Source organism: Culex quinquefasciatus, chromosome 1 (assembly GCF_015732765.1).
Source record: "Culex quinquefasciatus strain JHB chromosome 1, VPISU_Cqui_1.0_pri_paternal, whole genome shotgun sequence".
NCBI lineage: Eukaryota > Metazoa > Arthropoda > Insecta > Diptera > Culicidae > Culex > Culex quinquefasciatus.
The window spans coordinates 93,893,311-93,913,031 of NC_051861.1; the positions used below are offsets into that span (position 1 = coordinate 93,893,311).

General features: G+C 36.8%; 1 protein-coding gene across 1 annotated transcript in view; it reads right to left on the reverse strand.

Annotated features, from left to right (window-relative positions):
* Nucleotides 1–19,721, reverse strand: part of LOC6050694 (netrin-B) — a 151,815-nt gene that overhangs the window by 107,924 nt on the left and 24,170 nt on the right. The window lies entirely within an intron of this gene.

Consider the following 19,721-nt stretch of genomic DNA (forward strand, 5'->3'; position numbering starts at 1 on the left):
TTTGGTATTCTATTAACAACAGCCCAACTCGTTAACTTTTAATGAGCTGTGCCCGCGTATTATTCTGCCTTTTTCCATTTTTTTCGCGGCTCCGATTGAAATCAAGAAATAATTAATATTTCACGCCCCAATTGATTTTATGCAGGTCGACACCACCGGCTCCGGCGGGCAGGTGTTGAAATTCACCTTCAAAGCGACAGCGAGTCGTAGTAAATCACCGGAGATCCCTGAAATGGAGGCCGGGGGAGCGCCACCTTGCGGCTATCTGTTTAATGAAATCGTGGTCCCAGATTGTCTCTAATCAATGCTGGGGGCGCGCGCGCGAAATCGACACACGAGCAAGTCACGCTCTCGGTCCGTTAATTAGAGCCGCTCGGACAGCAGGCCGGGGCCAGCAAGCACACACACGTGCCATGGCACATGTTGGGTGACTTTGGGAAGAAGAACAAGAAACTGAATCGAAAATCACTGATTTGGCACTTAAATAGGTGTTGTGCCCCTTTAAATTTGTGTATTAGGCCTTTTTAACTTGATTGAACCCTTTAAATATTATTAGCTTTTTGTAAATTTGTGCCTCATATTTTCATTAGTGCCCTTCTTGAAAAATTGTGCTTTGTGTCCTATTTAAACATGTTTAAACATTTATAACCTGCTGGGAAATTTGTGCCCTTTTTTAATTTGTGCCCAGTTTAGATTTGTGTGCCCTTTTCATAAATTGATGCCCTATTTAAAGGTCAGTAACCTGTTTTTGAATTTGTGCCCTATTAAAAATGTTTTGACCAGCAACTAAATTTGTGCTCTGTTTGAAAATTTATGCTTTTATTGAAAATGTATTATAATTTTTTGCTAGTAAATTTGTGCCCGATTGTAAAATTTCTGCTCAGTCTGTATGCTTGTGAATTTTTTGAATGTTTGTAATTTTCTTGCCTCATTTGCAAATTTTGGCCCCATTATTGTATGTGCCTTGCCTGTCAATTTCAATGCTGATAGTATATATACTAATATATATTTGTGTAATGCTAATTTGTTCATTTAAAAATTTGTGCATTATTGTACTCGGATTATGAATGTGTGGTCTTTTGAAATGATCGTGTAGCTTATTTTTTGTGAGCTGGTGATTAATTTTAGCCCTATTTGAAAATAAATGCCCTGTTTGTAGATTTGTGCCCAGCGTAAAATTTGTGCCCTGCTTGAAAATGTATTTACTATTTGAATATTTTTGCTTTGACTGAAATTTAATTTTCTGTTCCAAAATGTATAATCATCCTGTTTATTTGTGCTCAGATTTTTTTAATTGTTGCATGCTGATAAATTTGTGCCTTATTTGTTGGGAAATTTGTGTTTTGTTTGTAAAAGTTCTGCTCTTCTGGTTAATGTTTGCCCTATTTGTAAATTTGTGCACTGTTTGTTGGTTTGTGCCCTTCTTCTTAATTTGTGCCCCAATGTTTCATTGGTGCTCTGTTTGAAAAAAAAAAAATAATGATGTTAGTAAATTTGTGCTCGTGATTATATTAAAACCAGAAGATTTTAATAATGATTGAAAATTTGTGCCCTATTCAGTATGTAACGTGCTAGTAAATTGCGCCCCCTTTGTTGAAAATTTGAAAATTTGTGCTCTGTTTGCAAAATTGTGCTCAGTTTGCAAATGTTGCGCTACTCTTGTCAATTTGTGCCATATTTGAAATTTGTGTTTATTACATGTGCCTTTTTCAAAATGTGTGTCCCACTTTTGAGTTTCTGTCCTGAGAGAAAATTTGGTTCCGTTTGTTTTTTTTTGTGTCCCATTAGTAAATTTGTGTTTAACCATTTAATTTGTGCATTTTTGTTTATTTGTGCTCGGATTATAAATCTGTTGACTTTAATAATAATTGTGTGATAAATTTTTGCCCAACTAAATTGCTATGTTTTTGAATTTGTGTGATGGAAAATTGGTGTTCATAAATTTTACCCCTAATGCCCTTTTCAATGATCTGTTTGAATTGTGCTCAGTTTTAAATGTTGTATTGTTCTTGTAATTGAGCCCCATTTTTAATTCGTGCTCTGTTTATTAATTTCTGCCCTTCTTGTAAATATGTGTCCATTTATTTTCATTTGTGCCCTGCGTGTTGTTCTTTTTCTTTTTGTGAATGGCACTTTCGTAAGTTTTTAGTTCTTTGTTTGTATATTTGTTTCCATTTGTATGTTGTGTTCAATTTAAAAACTTTCAATGAATTTTTAATATTGTTTTCTGTTTAAAAATTGGCAATTAGATTGTAAACTAGTGTCCAGTATGAAAATTAGTGACCGGCCTGAAATGTTGGGCCCAGATTTAAAATTTGGTGACCTGTCTTTGAATTTGTGCTACCGTTGCAAGTGTTGTTGCATACTTCTGCTTTGTTTAAAATTCAATTCCCTTTTTGATATTTTAAACCATTTTGGAAATTTGTGCCCGGATATGAAAATTTGGCTGTATAATTGTGTCCGTTTTGCAGACTTGTGCTTTGACCTAAGACCTTTTGTTAATTTGTGCCTATTTTTGCATATTTGTGCTTCGATTAAAAATTGATTCCCTTTTTGTAAATTTAAGCCTTTTTTTAAATTTGTGCCCAGATTAAAAATTAGGCGACCTATCTGTAAATTTGTGTCCTTTTTGCATATTTGAGCTTTGATTGAAGAAAAGTGATTTTTTTTTGTAATCTTGAGCCCATTTCTAAATTTGTGTCCAGATTTATATTTGGCGTCCTGTTTGTAAATGTGTGCCCTTTTTGCATAATATTGCTCTTTTTTGTAATTTAAGCCCTTTCATAAATTTGTGCTTAGATTTAAAATTTGAAACCTGTCTGTACGTTTGTTCCCTTTTTTGCATATTCGTGCATCGATTGAAATTTGATTAATTCTATTTTTTGAAAATTAAATTAAATTTTTCCCTTTTGTAAATTTGTGCCCAGATTTAAAATAAGGCGATCTATCTGTAAATTTATGTTTTGATTGACGTTTAGTGCTCTATTTAGTGAATTTAGACAAACTTGTGAACTGATGGAATATTTATCACCTGATAGTAAATTTGTGTCCTTGTTAAATGTTACTTGGTAATTTATTCTTGTTAAAAACTTGTTTTATTTTTTCAAACTTTTCAACCAAAATAAAAGTTTAGGCCATCACGAGTTACCAGAGTACATCAACCAGAATTTTATGTGCCCTGCACCCTTCTCATCTCAAAGCCAAACTTCCTTCTCCACATCCAGAAGTCATCGACAGATCAAACATATTGCCCAAGAATCGATTTGCCGTGCTCAATCAAACGGCACAGCCCTATCCGATCACGTAACACGGAACCAATCTGGAACCTTCGTCCATGGTCAGCGCTCTAATCAAGACAAATTGCTGTGCACTTGCCGGGACTCGTGTAATAATCCTTGGGGCACATCCCGTCCGAACGGACCAAATTTTAATTAAACATGTTTGTTTTCTTTACTGGAAGCCAAATCTTGGCTTCAAGAAATCTGTAATTCCAAGATTTGCTTCGGAATCTAAACAGAGACAATGATGCACAAGATGCCGGAGAAAGTATACTTTACCTAGTTTCCACCACACGATGATACGTTTTCTGTGTTGTGGTCGAGGCTTGAAGACATTCTCTCCCTTGAGGGGAAACTTTCGCCAGTGACTGACTAAGTCTCTGAAGTCAGTGTTTAATGAGTTCGCCCTGTCTGAAGATTGCACGGGGCAGGCAAGGTGCCAGCAAGGTATGTAGAACATCTTGCTTGCTGTGGCAGTTTGCGGTTAAAGTTCTGAGAGGCTTTTCGGTGCGGTTTTGCTCACTTAAGGTACCACTTTAGGCAGTGTTGCCGGAAATAAATTTAGTGATAATTATACAAAATTGGCAAGCAGTCCCAATTCCCCTTACTTGAATGATTTGCACCATAGCCAACTACTCGTTTTGCCTTTTTGACAGAAATTTGAATCAACAAATCTGGCAACACTTTTCGTGAACCCCCAAAACTTCACTACACTATGTTTCTGGGGTCTAATTTTGCGGCAAGCCCTGAAGTACGGTATATCACTTGCGTTCATTCTCCTAAATTTTATACTGGCGAAATGGAGAAACTTTCCTTCTCGCACAGTTTTGAAGCTAAAAGTGGCGATGCATCACCTCCTGGATGTATAATAACTTGGACGTTTGTACTACACGTGTGAGTGCGTCTACTTTTGAACAGAACGTGCACCTGTCGGAATAAGATTGCTTTCTGACACAGAGGGGAATGTTTGGGAATTCTTGCTTTTTGGTGGTTTTTGGCTGTCAGAAAGAATCTTGAAAGTTTGAAGTTTGAAGGGCTTTGAAGTTTTTTTTTTATTTTTGTTTCATTTAGCAATCAAACAAACAAATGAACAAATGAACAAATGAACCAATGAACCAATGAACCAATGAACAATTGAACAAATGAACCAATGAACAAATGAACAAATGAACAAATGAACAAATGAACAAATGAACAAATGAACAAATGAACAAATGAACAAATGAACAAATGAACAAATGAACAAATGAAAAAATGAACAAATGAACAAATGAACAAATGAACAAATGAACAAATGAACAAATGAACAAATGAACAAATGAACAAATGAACAAATGAACAAATGAACAAATGAACAAATGAACAAATGAACAAATGAACAAATGAACAAATGAACAAATGAACAAATGAACAAATTAAAATACTCAACTCAGCAATTTTACACTCCTCAAGCGTCCCACTGACGATGAGAAACCGCTCGACCAAAGTTAGTTAGGGAGCAATTTAATTTTTCCTGTTCCACCTGCTCGCCATCTCGTCCCAAAGTCTCTCAATAACGAAGTTTCAGCACCAACATCCGGAGCCATCCCTTGACCCAGTGCACACCAGGATTCGAATTAAATTATCACCATTACTGGCTCACTGATTGCTGCTGCTTCGAGCTGGGAGGGAACTGCTCTAGAGTTTCTTGACGATGGTCGAGAAACGATCCGCAGATGTTTACGCAATTGATTTCAAATTTTACTGGTAAATATTCAGTTTCAATTTGTAAATGGAGAACTATTCCAGTTGTGGTGGGTTGCAATTCGCTTTGAGGGTTGATGCAGAAATGGCGTAGTTTGCCTTATTTTGAAGCGTTTAATTTCTCAGAATTATTGTTTTTCCATTTGACATTTTTTTAATGCTGTTATTTTGAATAATATTTCGTCAAAAGCAAAGCAAAGTTAATATGGAAGGTGGCAAATTTGAAGGTTACACATTATAAGAAGTTAAAGTAGACAAAAATGTATAGTAGTAAAAAACATTTCCTGAAAAAAATTACACCTCGAAATGGGTACATATTTTCTGTCACAATAGATCTGAAAAAAAATAACCTTACCTAAAATAACCTTATGAAAATTTTATTTTAACTCAGTAGATGTGTAATATTTCACATTTTTGTATACTCAGTCCTCTTGTGAAAGGGAGCGTTCTTTTATTACGTAACGCAAAATTTGAGCTATTTGACCTCCCCTCCCCCTCTTCGTAACAAATTGTAACAAATAACGGAATTCCTTCATCCCCCATGTAACGCAAGGTTTTTTGCAAATTTGTTTGGATGTTTTATGAAAATTTTATGCTTGTCCTAGTTTTTTTTTACTTTAATGAAAGTAACCATAAATCATAAAAGATGTAATATTATTATTGAACAGTCCAATTTTACATCTTTAAAATGTATTTTGTATGAAAAAAGAGTAATTTTACATCAGGAACTAGCGAAACTCTGATAAGTTTCTGTCGAATTTAAATTACACAAAAGCGTAATGCTATGCTATGCTATGGTTAGGTAAAATTACACAAAAGTGGTTATACTCAATCATCACATTTTCAATGTTGAATAGTTCTTTTTTTTCTTTGTTATCAGAAATTAATATCTGGTAGTTTTTTTTGTCATTACATTTCTGAAATGAGTGAAAAAAAATCTCAGAAACAAAAGTTACTACGAAATCTGAATGAAAGTAAATTTAAATAAAAAGTTTAATTTAAGAAGAATTAAACTTTTGATAGTTTCTTTTTCGATGTCATAAAAAATAATAATTGTGTAAAAAATGGGAATTCAATAGATCATGATGAAAATATCACTAGTTCCTGGTTTAAAATTGCTTTTTTTATATCGTTCTCCATGAAATGCATGTAATTTTACATCAAAACCGGTTAAATTATCAAAATTTTGTTCTAAATTTCACTTTATAAACATTGTCAACCTTCTTAAATTTATTTGTAGCGTTCATCAATTTAATTGAAATTTGTTAAAAAATGTAAATTTACAGTTGAAAAAGTCTATGTAAGTTTATAATTTTTTAGAGGGAATATTTTTTACTGGCCCAAGATCTGTCGTCATTCCCAGGTGTCATATTAACGTAAACAAAATCATCAGCCTCCTCCCCCTCTGACTGCGTTACGTTTTAAAAGAACGCTCCCTTACCTCGTAAAAAACGCACACAGGCAATGAAAGACTCAATTATGCGTAAAAAGTAGGCAGTTTCAAAAGAGAAAGAAAAACATCTGAAAAAATCAAAGAAATCCGAAATACTTCCGATAAAAAACGAATTTTTCATTCAATCGGAACACGTTTATTTTTTTCAAGTAAGGGAGTGCATAATGCATTCAAGCGTTTATTTCGGGCGCAGATTTGTTCTCTCCCCCGACCTTGACTGGTTTTTGTGTTTGCTTTTCATTACGCAGATTTTTTTTTCCTAGCGCTTACGTTCCGGATTCCGTACCTTTTGGAGAGGTAAAAAAAGTACACGGCAAACGTCCCCCGGTAAGCGCATTAACGATTTGTTGTTTTTTTTAAGGTAATTAGAAGAAGAAAAAAAATAGAAGGTAGAATTTCTAGTGAATGAGCATATTTTGAGACTTAATGATGCAATTATAATTGGGCATTTCGACAGGAAGGTTATCAATACGTTCAAAGGATTGTACCATTTTCAGTATTTTGCCTGAGCGTAAATATTAAATTAGGGCGAATTTTATCCTCAATCTTTATCGTGTACACACAATACATGCGCACGTAGATAACTCAATGGATCGCTACGCCACCGTATCTGTCAAAAATGTCAAACATTATGATCAGATTACTATTCAAAATCACTCAGAAATGCGTCAATTGGACTAATGTCAGATTTGAGAAAATTTTACTCAGAATTCAAAGAAAATTGCGTTAAATTCACCAAATTTTGAGTAAAGTTCACCTAGATCTGAGTGAGTCACCCAAATCTGACAGTTGACCATTTACTCAATTCTGAGTAAGTTAGGTTTTCACGAAAACTGAATGATTAGAAGGATCTATGACCTGGTCTATGTCCAACGTGTATTAAAATAAGATTTGATTTGATTTGATTTGAAGCATTGGAATTGTTACTCCAAGCAAAACAATGTAACTGGACCATTGTGGTATTGTGGATATTCAAACAACAGGCTTTACCGCTTTTTCAAAATGTAAACATTATTTGACGCAAGCAGGATATTTTTTGTTTACAAATTCTCATTGGCTCACTTACATTGTTTTGACTGACTTTTATTTTCAAATGACAGCTGTTTATTTACTTCACTGAAAATATGCACGCTAAACCGCAAAGATCCTTTCATGAGTAAAGAGGATTTTGAAAAAGTTATACACGCTAAAGAAAAATTCCAAACTTTGGAGTTTTACACACTGTCAAAAGCTCCACAAAGGCTTTCTCTTTCAATCAGATTTCAGTACGTAATAAAGTAACGTCTCTTTAGTCACGCTATTCCGACGGTCACAGCTTTTCACCGTTTAAAGTTCAGCATCCCCGAGACTGGGCCCGGGTGAAAAAACTCATTTTTCATTGCCACCGGCCTAACGAGTGGGAAAATGATGTCCTCCGCTGCGCAAGAAAGGAATGTCCCTGTAGGGTATGGGTCGACGGGTTGGAAAAACACAGGAAAACTCTGCGATTCAACAAAATGAAATCCACAAATGGAACGTGAAAAGTTTCCGGGTGCATGCTCCCCCCCAAAACTTCATTTTGCGTTGCGTGTTCATTAACCGTGGACCGAACCCTGAAACCTTGTTGGAGTGGATTTTTTTTTCGGGGAATTTTCGAAGGGATACTGTTGTGATGGTTTGTGTTAGGGGTCGGACAGAAATAGTGGTTAGCGTTCTAGGTTTACAATTTGAAATGGCCTTTTGTTGAAGCAAAAGCCACTTTCAAATGTCCAAAGGTCCAAATGTTCAAATGTCCAAAAGTTCAAATGTCCAAATGTTCAAATGTCCAAATGTTCAAATGCCCAAAGGTTCAAATGTTCAAATGTCCAAAGGTCAAAATGTCCAAAGGTCCAAATGTCCAAAGGTCCAAATGTCCAAATGTCCAAATGACCACTTTTTCGTTACGTCATCTATGCCGCGTCCATCGGAACTCCAACCTTTGTCCTGCGTCCCCATCCCCAAATCCGAAAAATGTAAAACGACAGCTTCAAAGTTGCAGAGCGCAAAAGGATCGCGTCGCGTCGAGCTGTCCGACTCATTTTCTTGATTGATGATGATGACCACGGACTGACGGCCGCCGGCGGAAAAGGTCAAACGGCGCGTGGGCGAAAACTTCATTAGTGGTGACATCTGGCGGTTTGACGACGAATCCGGGCCCGACTTCGGGGTGGCACGGTGGTGTAATAACTCAAGCACATTCCAACTGTGAAAGTGAAAAATTAGCTTTTTTACAACAAGGGAAAAAGTTTTGACGTTTGCTCAATGGGCACCGAAAGATTCCAAACAACAAAAACAAACGCTGCTGGAAGTCGGGTTTCGATCAGAAGTGGACCACAAACAAAACACCCACCTCTTGGGGGTAAAGAATGGAAGATGGTGAAGAACAACAACACTGACTTGCATCCAGCAGAGTGTGCGGCCACAAAAAGGTTACCGGTTGTTTGTAAACATGGTCTAGGGAAAATGCAACTTTTGCTCTTCTGTTCGACGGGAAAGGGCGAAGAAGCGCTGGAATCCCGAGCAGAATCTTGCAGGTTTTCAGTTTGACATATTCGACTTTGTTGATAAACAGATTCCGAACAGCTGTCAAACCAAGGGGGTTGTCACTTGTTCAAATTTGCAACTACTCATGATTCTGCAAAGCTGAGCTATGCAAAGTGTCATCCCCCTTGCGTTGACAGTAGCTGTTGGACAGCGCTCGAACTTTTGACAGTTGTTCAACCGGCAACATAACCTCTCTTTCTCGGGTCGTCAACTGCAACTTTCGAAAAAAAGAACCTAACCTGCAAACACCCCCCTGCTGAGTCCGACCGATTCAATCCGGACTATTACGGGGGTCGTAAAACGGGCCAATAAGTAGACGAGGTAGCACAAACAAATATTTGATCGGTAAGGAAAAAGTGCATTCTCACCTTTCCAAAAACCACATCCTTGGTCACGTTCTTGGAGTTTGGTTTGTTGTTGGTCGTTGCAAGGTGAGGTTGGGCAATCTTACCGTGAAGGATGTTTACAAACATAAGGGGTGGGAAGTGCTTCAGGTGCCAAAGTGCGTAAACAAGCAAATCTGTGCTTTGCTCTATGACTTTTGGGGAGGGAGTTGCGGTTGAAGTGACGATGATGACGAAGTAATTACTGGAAATGCTTGCTGGAGCATGGGGGCTCGCTTCTCGGGGCAGGATGTACTCGGCGAGATTATGTAAATTAGGTTAGTTTTCGGGAAACGTTGTGTACGTGCGAGAATGTAGGTTATGAGTCACATCTGGGCGTGCGAGAAATTGTGTTTGACTTTAAAGGAGAAATTCTGGCCTTTTAGTGAAATTCAGATTATTTAGCATCATAACAGAAATGTTGACATTTGTAAAATGCTTTAATATGCCAACCTAGAATGACATTACATGGCAGAAGGCAGAAAAAAGCTGTTGCTAACAGGCAGAATGCAAAAGTCAGTAGATAGAATGCAGGCTGGAGGCAGAAGGCAGAAAAAAGATTGCAAATAAAACTTAGAAAGCAGTAAACCAACGTCTAATTGTTCCAGAATTTAACGAGTCTCAATCTGAAAATATTGAAAATAATTATAACTTTAATCGATAAAAGATATCGCGCCAAAACTCGAAAAGAACTTCTTACACCTGATTATCAGTCCAGAACCAACTCTCGTTTTGCAAAACCACAACCAGAGTGTTTCCGTTACATCTCCTTCACCTTCCTTCAAAACAAGACCACGATAAGACGATTGGAACCGCATCGTTTGTTTTGCAGCTGGAGGAAATAATCATCTTCCACGCCCTTTGGCACGGTGTTCCCCCCCGACTTCCCCCACTTTTAAGTAAGGACAACAAGTAACAGCTTCAGCAGCAGAAGAAGAAGGAAGCTGACAGTTTATTTTATTTGAAAACTCATTAAGAACTGTTGCATCCCACTTTGAGTGGAGAGCGGCGTGTTCCTTTTTTTGTTTTGTTTTTGGAGGGCAGGCAGTGTTGCCAAACATAATTAAAACCAAAACTGACATAAAAAGAAGGATGAACGAAACCCAAAAGGCAGAAGGCAGGAGGTAGAATGTGGGAAATGGAAGCAAGCAGAAGGCAGAAGGAAATTGGCAGAAGACAAAAGATGGCAGAAGTCAGAATTGAGTTGCAGAAAGCAGAAGTTAGCAAATTTCAAAAGGCGCATGAAGACAACTATCAGATCACAGATGCCTGTAGTTAGTAGGCAGTAAAGAGATGTCAGAAGGCAGATGCTAGAAATTAGCTGGTAGAAGACAGAGTAGAGATTGGAGGCAGAAGGCAAAACATAGAAGACACTAGACTCAATACTGAAGGCAGAAAACAGATGACAAAATGCTGAAGACAAAATGCTGGGAGACAGAGGGCAGATTATAGAAGTAAGCAGAAGGAAGATGGCAGAAGGCAGATCATTTATGACAGAAGATAGCAGGTGAAAATCAGAGGTCAAATACCTGCTTTCAGAAGGCACAAATTGATGGCAAGGGGGCAGAAACAAAAATGCATACGGCAGAATGAAGAAACAAAAGACAGAATGCAGAAAACTAAAGATCTAAAATAGAAGACAGATGGGAGAAGGCAGAATCCAGATCAGATGGAAAAGAGCAGAGGACAAAAGACAGATTCGGATGGCAAACGTCAGAAAAAAACTGAACCAAAAAGTAGAAGATAGATTGAAGGCACGAAGGAAGACAGAAACCAAAAGGGAAATAGAAGACAGAAGCAAACGTCAGAAATCAAAAGACAGATGCAGAAGATGCAGAGAGCAGTACAAGTTAAAAGGCCGAATATAGAAAGCAGATGTGGAGCACAGAAGCCAGAAATCTGTTGTCAGAAGTCCAAGACAGAAGGTAGAAACCAGGAGACAGAAGAAAAAAAAGGAGTTTGGTTGTTGGTGGTATAATCAAACGTAAAGGACGTTCAAAACATGGTGGTTGGAAAGAGCTTCAGGTGCGAGAGTGCGTTAAGATACATGTTAAATTCTAAATATCTAAAATAGAAGGTAGATTAGAGAATGCAGCGAGCAAACGATAGACGATTGAAGGCAGGACACAAAAAAAGAAAAAGAAGAAACAATTATTTCATTCTCCTGTATTAAATAGATGGCAGAAGGCAGAAGGAACCAGACAGAAGTCAGTAGAAAGATACAGTAGGTGGAAGTCAGAAGAAAGAAGATTTAAGCAAAATTCAGAAGACAGAAGAAAAATCAGAATTCAGCAAGCAGAATACCAAAATCAGAAGGCAGAAAGCAACATGCAGCAATCAGAAGGTAGAAGACAAAAAGTTAAATTCTGAAACAGATTACAGCATGCAGGAGACTGAAGTTTGAGGGCGGAAGATAGAAGCAAGGCGGGACAAGTAAGAGGACAGATGATGAATAAGAGTGGAAAACAGATTGAAGATGGCAAAAGGCAGAAGTCAAAAGCCAAATGGACAATGATTTTCAATAAACCAAAGGGAAAAGAAATATGCAGCAGTTTATGTGCAGGAGAAAGAAGGAAGGCAGAATTTAAAGGCTGAAGGCAGAAGTCAGGAAGAAGGAGATTGAAGCAGAGGCAGATAATATAAAACTGAGGGCACAAGGCGTAATACAGAAGACAGACAACTCTAGGTAGAAGAAAGAAGGCAGAAGGTTAAAGGGAAAGAGCAGAGGGAAAACAATAGAAGTGAACAGTGGGCTGTTATTTTGTTATTTTTGTTATTTTTTCTTTATTGGAGGTGAACAAAAGCCCTCTTGTGCTGTGTCTGGTTATCGATAAAAGACACATTCTCAAAAAGGCACAAAACCACCTCATCTTATCGCATCAACAAGTACACAAAACTCAAATGATACAAGACGGAGTCACTCTTAAAACTAACTCAATAAAATCTACGTGTGTATCGTCAGGTTAGGGAATATGCAGAATTCAGAAGACTCAAGACTTCTTTAGAAGGCAGAAGAAATAATGAAGAAGACAATAGGCAGGATAAAGAAGGAAGTCGGGTAGAAGCAGAAGGTTAAAAGCAAAATCAAAAGGCAGAAATCAGAAAGCAGAAGCTAGAAGACATAGTACAGAATGTAGAAGACATAAGACAAAAGGCAGAAGGCAGATGGTAGTAAAAAGAAGGCAGAAGACAGAGGCAGAAAGCTGAAGTCAGAGAGCAGAAGACATAAAGCAAAAGCCAGAAGATAGATGACAGAAGGCAGAAGACAGAGGCAGAACGCAGAAGCCAGAAAGCAGAAGCCAGAAGGTAAATGACAGAAGGCAAACGACAGAAGGCAGAAGCCTGAAAACAAAGTACAGAATTCAGAAAACAGAAGGCAGATGCCAGAAGGCAGATGACAGAAAGGAATTGATAGAAAAGGGAAGTTGGGAAAATAATGATAATTTACTATGATTTCAAGTGTATCTGCCAACCCTGCTTGCAGATTGCCCCCCCTCTCCTTTGCAAACCCTTTCCCTCCACCCTCGAAAACAATTTCGCTTTTTTCATAGAACTTGCTTTAATTTCTTTATCTCCCAATCGAAATCCCCCTTCTTTTCAGGGGGTCGATTTGCCCCTTTTTTTGTTGCAGATAATGAAGCCCGAGTCGGGGGAGAATTTAATGCTTTCATCAAGTTTTTTGCTGCGCGCTGGTTGTATTTTATGGCCAGCAGGAGGGCGGAACTGCTGCTCTTTTTTGGGAGTTGGGGGCGCGGCCAACCGCAGACGCTGCTAAATGGGCAAGAAATTGGAACGACGACCACGCGCCCCAGATTTATCCTGGGATCCCGGGATGGGAGATATGGTTTGTTAATAAAGTTATTAATTTGAACCGCCTTCCGTTTTGGGTTCTTGGGAAGGGTTTTTCGAGGGAGGGGGGAGTCTACGCGGTTTTGCCCTGGTGCAGTTCTTTTGTTTGGAGTAATTTAGATAGCTTAATTCGTCGAAAGGGGAGAGTTTTTTTTGTTGCGAATAAACTTGATTGTGTATTAAAACATGTTTGAAAAGAAGAACGATCTCACTAATGAGTCCTTAGAATCGAATCCAATTAAAAAGTTTAGTAAAAACAAAAAAAACCTCAGTGAAGTTTCAACGACTTGAATCCACACTGCGTCCACGCACACTATCAAAACAATCGTTCAGTAGTGTGTGTAAACCAGATCGTTCAATGAAAATCTCTCATAAAAACTTCAACATTGACATTTTCAGCAAAAACGAATCGATCATCACCACCATTGTCCTCCGGACTTGGACCAAGTTTGGACCTATTCCAGCGATTTCTCACACCTTCTCACGCTTTCGGGGGCCTTTTATCGTTGCATTCAGATCTATCAAACACCCAGCTGAAGAGACGATAGGCGAATGTCATTGTTTTGGCTGCGATCCAGACGGGCTCGGGACTGTGACGAATTGTGGCCATGTCTGGCGGCGGCTTTCAGTTTCTATGGGATTATGAGTTTTGTCCTCACTCTCTCTCGTTTGATGTGTTTGCATGATTGACCACCACCAATATAATCGAACTCACAATATCGGAATCGGTTTGATTTATTGAACGCCAGGGAGTTTTTTTGCAAAGAATCTATTCAATCTTGCAAGCAACAGAAATTCTTGGAAGCCGAGCAATGTAGCGCAAAACTGCTCACAGGTCAGCCTGAATCGGCCACATAAGCTTCCATTTATGGTCCATCATCCGATGACCATTAACTTCCTGACACCGTTCAGTGTTGCGTTCCTAGGAAGCCGGCTGTCGGATCCTATGCCCATAGTAACGAAGAGCAAAAAAAGAGACTTTAATACGGGGAGCCCTCACCAGAAGGTTGTACGGAGGGGTTGCTTATAAACTACGTAGCTTTTCCTTTGATTTGAAAGAAGGAAAGTACGTTTTAGTTTTTTTTTATGTTGAAGTTATATTACATAAAAAATAAAGTGAATTAACAGCATAGAAATTTACACCTTCATAACTCGAATTCAAAATAAAACATAGATAATTAAAAAAAAATCTTTTTCTATTAAAAAATTGTCAACAAGAGTATAATTTTTGATTTAAGTATAAAAATTTTAGGTTTTTATTTTGGTATAAAACGATGCGTCGAAAAATATATTCATTTAAAATTATAAAAAATCCTTGATCTGTGGTATTAGAAAAAACAACCCCCTTTCATCAACTTTTCCTGAATTACGAAACAATATTTCCAGTCAATATTTTCATATTTCAATCTTATTTTTAAAAAAGTCTGATAATAAATGTTTAAAACATTTTGTAAAGTATTGCTTGAACAAAAAAAAATTAACGTAAATTCATCGGAAAGATCAGGCTATTTTTTTACATTGAAAGGTAGACCACGAGTTTCTGAAATATCATCATTTTAATATTTGGCGTTATTTGTGATACACTCAACAAACCTATTTTTCATATTTATTTTCCTTTCAGTGACATATATTGGTCTAATCATTGCAATATCTTTGAAGCAAACTTTGAGAAAATTTTCTGATATTCATGAAAAAAATAACGTGATGATTACAAAAATGCTTAACTTTACAACGGTGAACTTTGATTTTGCATGAAAAAATTGATTTGGAAAAAGATGCAATCCTGATTTTAAAAAGTATTTGCCAAAACCTGCAATTAAAAAGAATCCGTTTTGTTCCAAAATATACTCGGGGGCCAAAATGTTTGATCACTCTGGGCTGATAGCTTTTTTTTGTTAAAAAGAAAACAAAAATTAAAAAATGTAAAATAAATTGTTTCATTAAAAGTAAAATAAAAAAATTGAGATTTTTTTTTTTAAACTTCATCATCCCGGTACGAGAATCGAACTCACGACCTCTGGATTGGAAACCCAGCACGCCGCTAGTCGAAACCCATCCCCTACCGGTCAGTATTCCCAGTGAGTAGAATTACTCTTTGAAGGGATCTGACTTTGCCGAGCCAGACAGGAATCGAACCCACCACCTTCCGCTTACAAGGCGAAACCCGTGACCCCACGGCCACGGAAGCTCGGCTTAATATTAATTTTCATAAGAACTGTCGATTTTAATCCTGTGAAATTTTAGAAAAATGGAAAATATTTTTGAAAAAACTGACCATTATTTCTTATTATATAAATTGCATTTCTTCAAAAATATTTTTTTAATCGCACTTTTCGAATATATTTTGATTACTCTGTGCAATGGCTCTTAATATTCCATTTTTGTAACATGGTCAATTCAATTTAGTTCGACTTTTTTGATGAATAATCAAGTTACAATAAGTTTTTTAGAAGCAATAACAGAGTATTGGAGTTCCTTTCAGCTTTGTGTTACATTAAACAAAATCTATGTTGAAAAAATATTGCTGTATAACAGCAATAAAGTTTAATGAAATTGCAAGAAAAAAAACTTACCGTTGCAAATATTTTTCAAAGTTTTTTTCGCCCCCCCCTCCCTTCCCCTGAATAATCAGGGGTAAAAAAAACCTTCAAAATGTTAATGAAAATTTAAGTTTAATCAACTGAAAACCAGTTAAAAACATTTTCCCGCGTTTATATTTAGTTTCTTAAAATATGGGTATCAAATAAACGGGATTTTTTCATACGTTTCTAAAAAAGAATAATTTTTTCAAACATTCGAAAATTTCACAACACTACGTTTTTAAAAAAAATAATTTTAGTTTTTTACAAAAAAAAAACGATTATTTGAATAATACAGAAATTTTGAGTATTTTTTCAAAAGAACTTTGTAAAAAGTTTGAGTATTTAAAAAAAAATCTGTCAAAATTTTTGAAAAATTCCAAATCATTTTATACCCCTTTTGAAAAAAATCTGAATTTCAGTGTTTTTTTTCTAAAAGACGTGGTTTTGTAAAAATTATTAGTATTATTACAATCAATATTATTACTTTCGATCATTTGATACTCATATTGTAAAATACTTAAGCCAATGTGTCTTTCACGATGTATGTAAAAAAATCCTGACCTGACAATGTCTCTCATATGCACGCCTTGGTTTTACATCCCTCATATGTGGTGCCAAATCGAGGCATGACTGTAATCCATTTGGAAAAAAATATTGCTGATATTAAGAGGATAAAAAAAGCTTACGGAAATTGCCAAAAAAGCTTACTAAAATTAACATACTTTAATTAAAAAAAAACAAAAATGTTTTTCCGCGTTTTTTTTGCTTTTGAAAAAACAGCTTTTTATTTTGAATTTTTTAATTATTTACGTAAGCTTATTTACTATCCAGGTTTGCACCACGCTGAATGAAATATTCTATTTTCAGTTTTGAGAAATTTTATTATGCTTATATATGTTAGCCCATATATTCAATTGAAATGCTGTCGAAGACAAAATTATGGGAAATTGGACGAGCTGTCCGGTAAAAATATTTACGAGATTGAAAAATCAAGTCTGTCTTATAAAAATTGCCAAAAACCACTGAAAAACCCTATTTTTTCAACATATTTATTTTTAAAACCGCTGTAACTCCACAAGGATTGGACATAGGACAAAGGCCAATAAAAAGACTTTTATGAAAAATTGTCTGGAGAATTGATTCTCACTATCGGTTTATGAAAATTTTGACGTTTGGACCACTTTTCAAAAAAAAAAAAAAAAACAGTTTTAGTAAATGATTTTTGTATTTTTTTAGGAGAGAAATACCATCCTGCATTTTTCGTGAGTCTTTTTGTCACATTTTAGGCTATTTTCACAAAAAAAATGATCGAAAAAGTCCAGAAAAATTCCTGATTTGAGCTGGATTTGCTCAATAAGATTTTGATGTCTTTAAGAGATGCCTTATTTAGTCAAATATCCAAAAATATAAATTTTACAGTATTGTTAAAAAGTGAATAAACTAATATTTTTTAGAGTGTGCTTTTTTAACATCGCTTTTACTATACAATTACAATATTTAACATAATTAAGGACAAATTTTGGTTTACATTTATATATTATTCTATTCGAAATTCACATTTGCTCATCATTTCTTTATTAGTAATTAAATACTTAAATTGCTTGAAATATTTGTTTTTTTTATTTACCCAAAAATACAAAAATAATATTAATTTTTGACAAGTTCATTAAAAAGTGCTAGAAGGGAGATAAACTAGCAATGATCAAACATTGAAGAAAGGCGGGCTTTTAGCTGTCAATAAATAGTCTGCATTAAAATCGGATTTTACACGGAGATTTTCAAAAAACTGTTTTTTCATTTTTCGGACTAATTTCAGCATGTCAATTTGGATCAAAAAACTTTTTTAAACGAAAATATAAAAAAATACAGCAGGAAAGTTTGCCTTACCTGATCTCATCAATGTATGCCTTGGGGTTTTTCTATATTTTGAAGGATATAGGGGAATTCTCTCATGGAAATTCCACTCGATTGTCCTAAAATTGATTTTGTGAGTTTTTTTTACCGATTTTTCATGCATGAGAGAGGAGTTCTCTCTTAGCGAGTAAAAAGAAAATTCTTCCGTCGCTGATGGAGAGTTTTTTTTCAGGTGCAACAACAAGAAGCAACGTTGTTTGTGGATGCCCCCTTCTTCCACAGAGACTGAAAGCCGCTTGTCGCCATCGTCATCATCATCGTCGTCGTCGTCGTCGTCCGGTGTGAAATCTCACCAAATGGAATTTTTAAATACCTTCTCTTTGCGAGGGTGCAATTCTTAGGAGCGAACTGGAATGGATCCCAAAAACATGGTGAAGGTGCTTCAAGGTATGAAAAAGAGTATGGAATGTTTGAGTTGGAAGGTAAAACGTCTCTTTTAAAGAATGGACGCAAACTTAAGCCTATCTAACCCCGATGCTCCCGAAAACCATGGGAATTTGCGCAGCCTTTTTTTGAACGAAAGGAAGACGAAGACAACCAAGATGACACCAACACGTGAAGCATGTTGCTTTTTCCGACCCGGCGAATGGAAAAGGGGGGGAACCCTTGGTTTGGGAGGCGGTAAATGGATTTTTGACGTAACTACAAAAGTGTTAAAAGTGCACACATTCACATAGACAACCTCATCTACAACCGGGCGGCACCTCCAGGGCAATAAAAATAGAAGGTTTTGATGTGGGATCATTCCAGCTTTAAATCTTAAACCAGAACTGGATCATGTGAGGCTTTACTGTAAAGAGGCATCTCTATTGAAATTATTCGTCAGACGGAAATTAAGGCAAATTTACACACTACTTTAATAATTCCATCGAGCCCTATCGGGCTGAAACTCGTCACACTCGTCATGTCCGGCTGGCTGCATTTAATGAAAGAAAAAGATATTTATCTCGTCAAAATCCCCTCTGCCCCTGTCTGGCCGGCGTAACACATCACAAAAGGTAAAATCCATCAGACGACCCATTCAGCTGAAGCATAAAATGTGTGAATAATTCCACATATGATGTGGGACCCCGGCGGAAAGGGACGAAAATTACACGGCTAACGATATGGGCAGAACATCGTTCAGCATAACCATAATGATCCGTTTAGTAATGTTCTAGTTTCACGGTTCCCTGCCAACTTAAACTTTCCATTCCTCGACGACGACGAATGTCCCGGCATTTGCTCACCCCCTCCTGAATGTAGGCAACCTACCGAGAGGGGACCAGGTGGTACTGCCGAGAGAAGGGGAAAACAAAACAAGACAATAAAGGCGACATGCGTACCCACCCCCTCCCCTAAATAGTAGCGAAATAGTTACCCAGAGAGAGAGGAGTCATTCAGTCACGCTCATTTCAACTCCCTCTGCGATTCTGATGAGAGAAACAAGCATCCCTTAAGTTCAGCAGAAGCAGCAGCAGCCAGAAGGGTCATAGTTTAAATATGGTGTTGCGTTTTGTTAGCAGCAACATCATTACCGCCCCATGATCGTCATCATTATGATTATCATCGTCGTCGTCGTCGTCATCATCGTTCAGAACAACAACACATCGTTATGTTATTTGCCTTTTGTTGCTTTTGATATGTTGGGGGGAGAAAGTGGGATGCCTTCCAGCACCACCCCTCACATCCGGAAGCATGTCGTCCTGCAGAAAAGACAGTTATCGCACTGGATCATAATTTATCTTGAATCTATGAGAGTTTTAGGATAACCGAGGGATGAAATTTTACTATAAAAAAATGAAAACCAGATTAAAAAGCTCTAAAATGTTTAGCCTAAATCAAGTTTACTGCTTTTTCCAATCTCCAAAACAATGATTGCAGTATCAAAATCACTAGCTTAAAACCTCAAGTCCAAAACCGTTTGAGAAAAAAAATTAAGAAATCAGGTTAATTTTTTTTTTGAATTAGTTCAAAA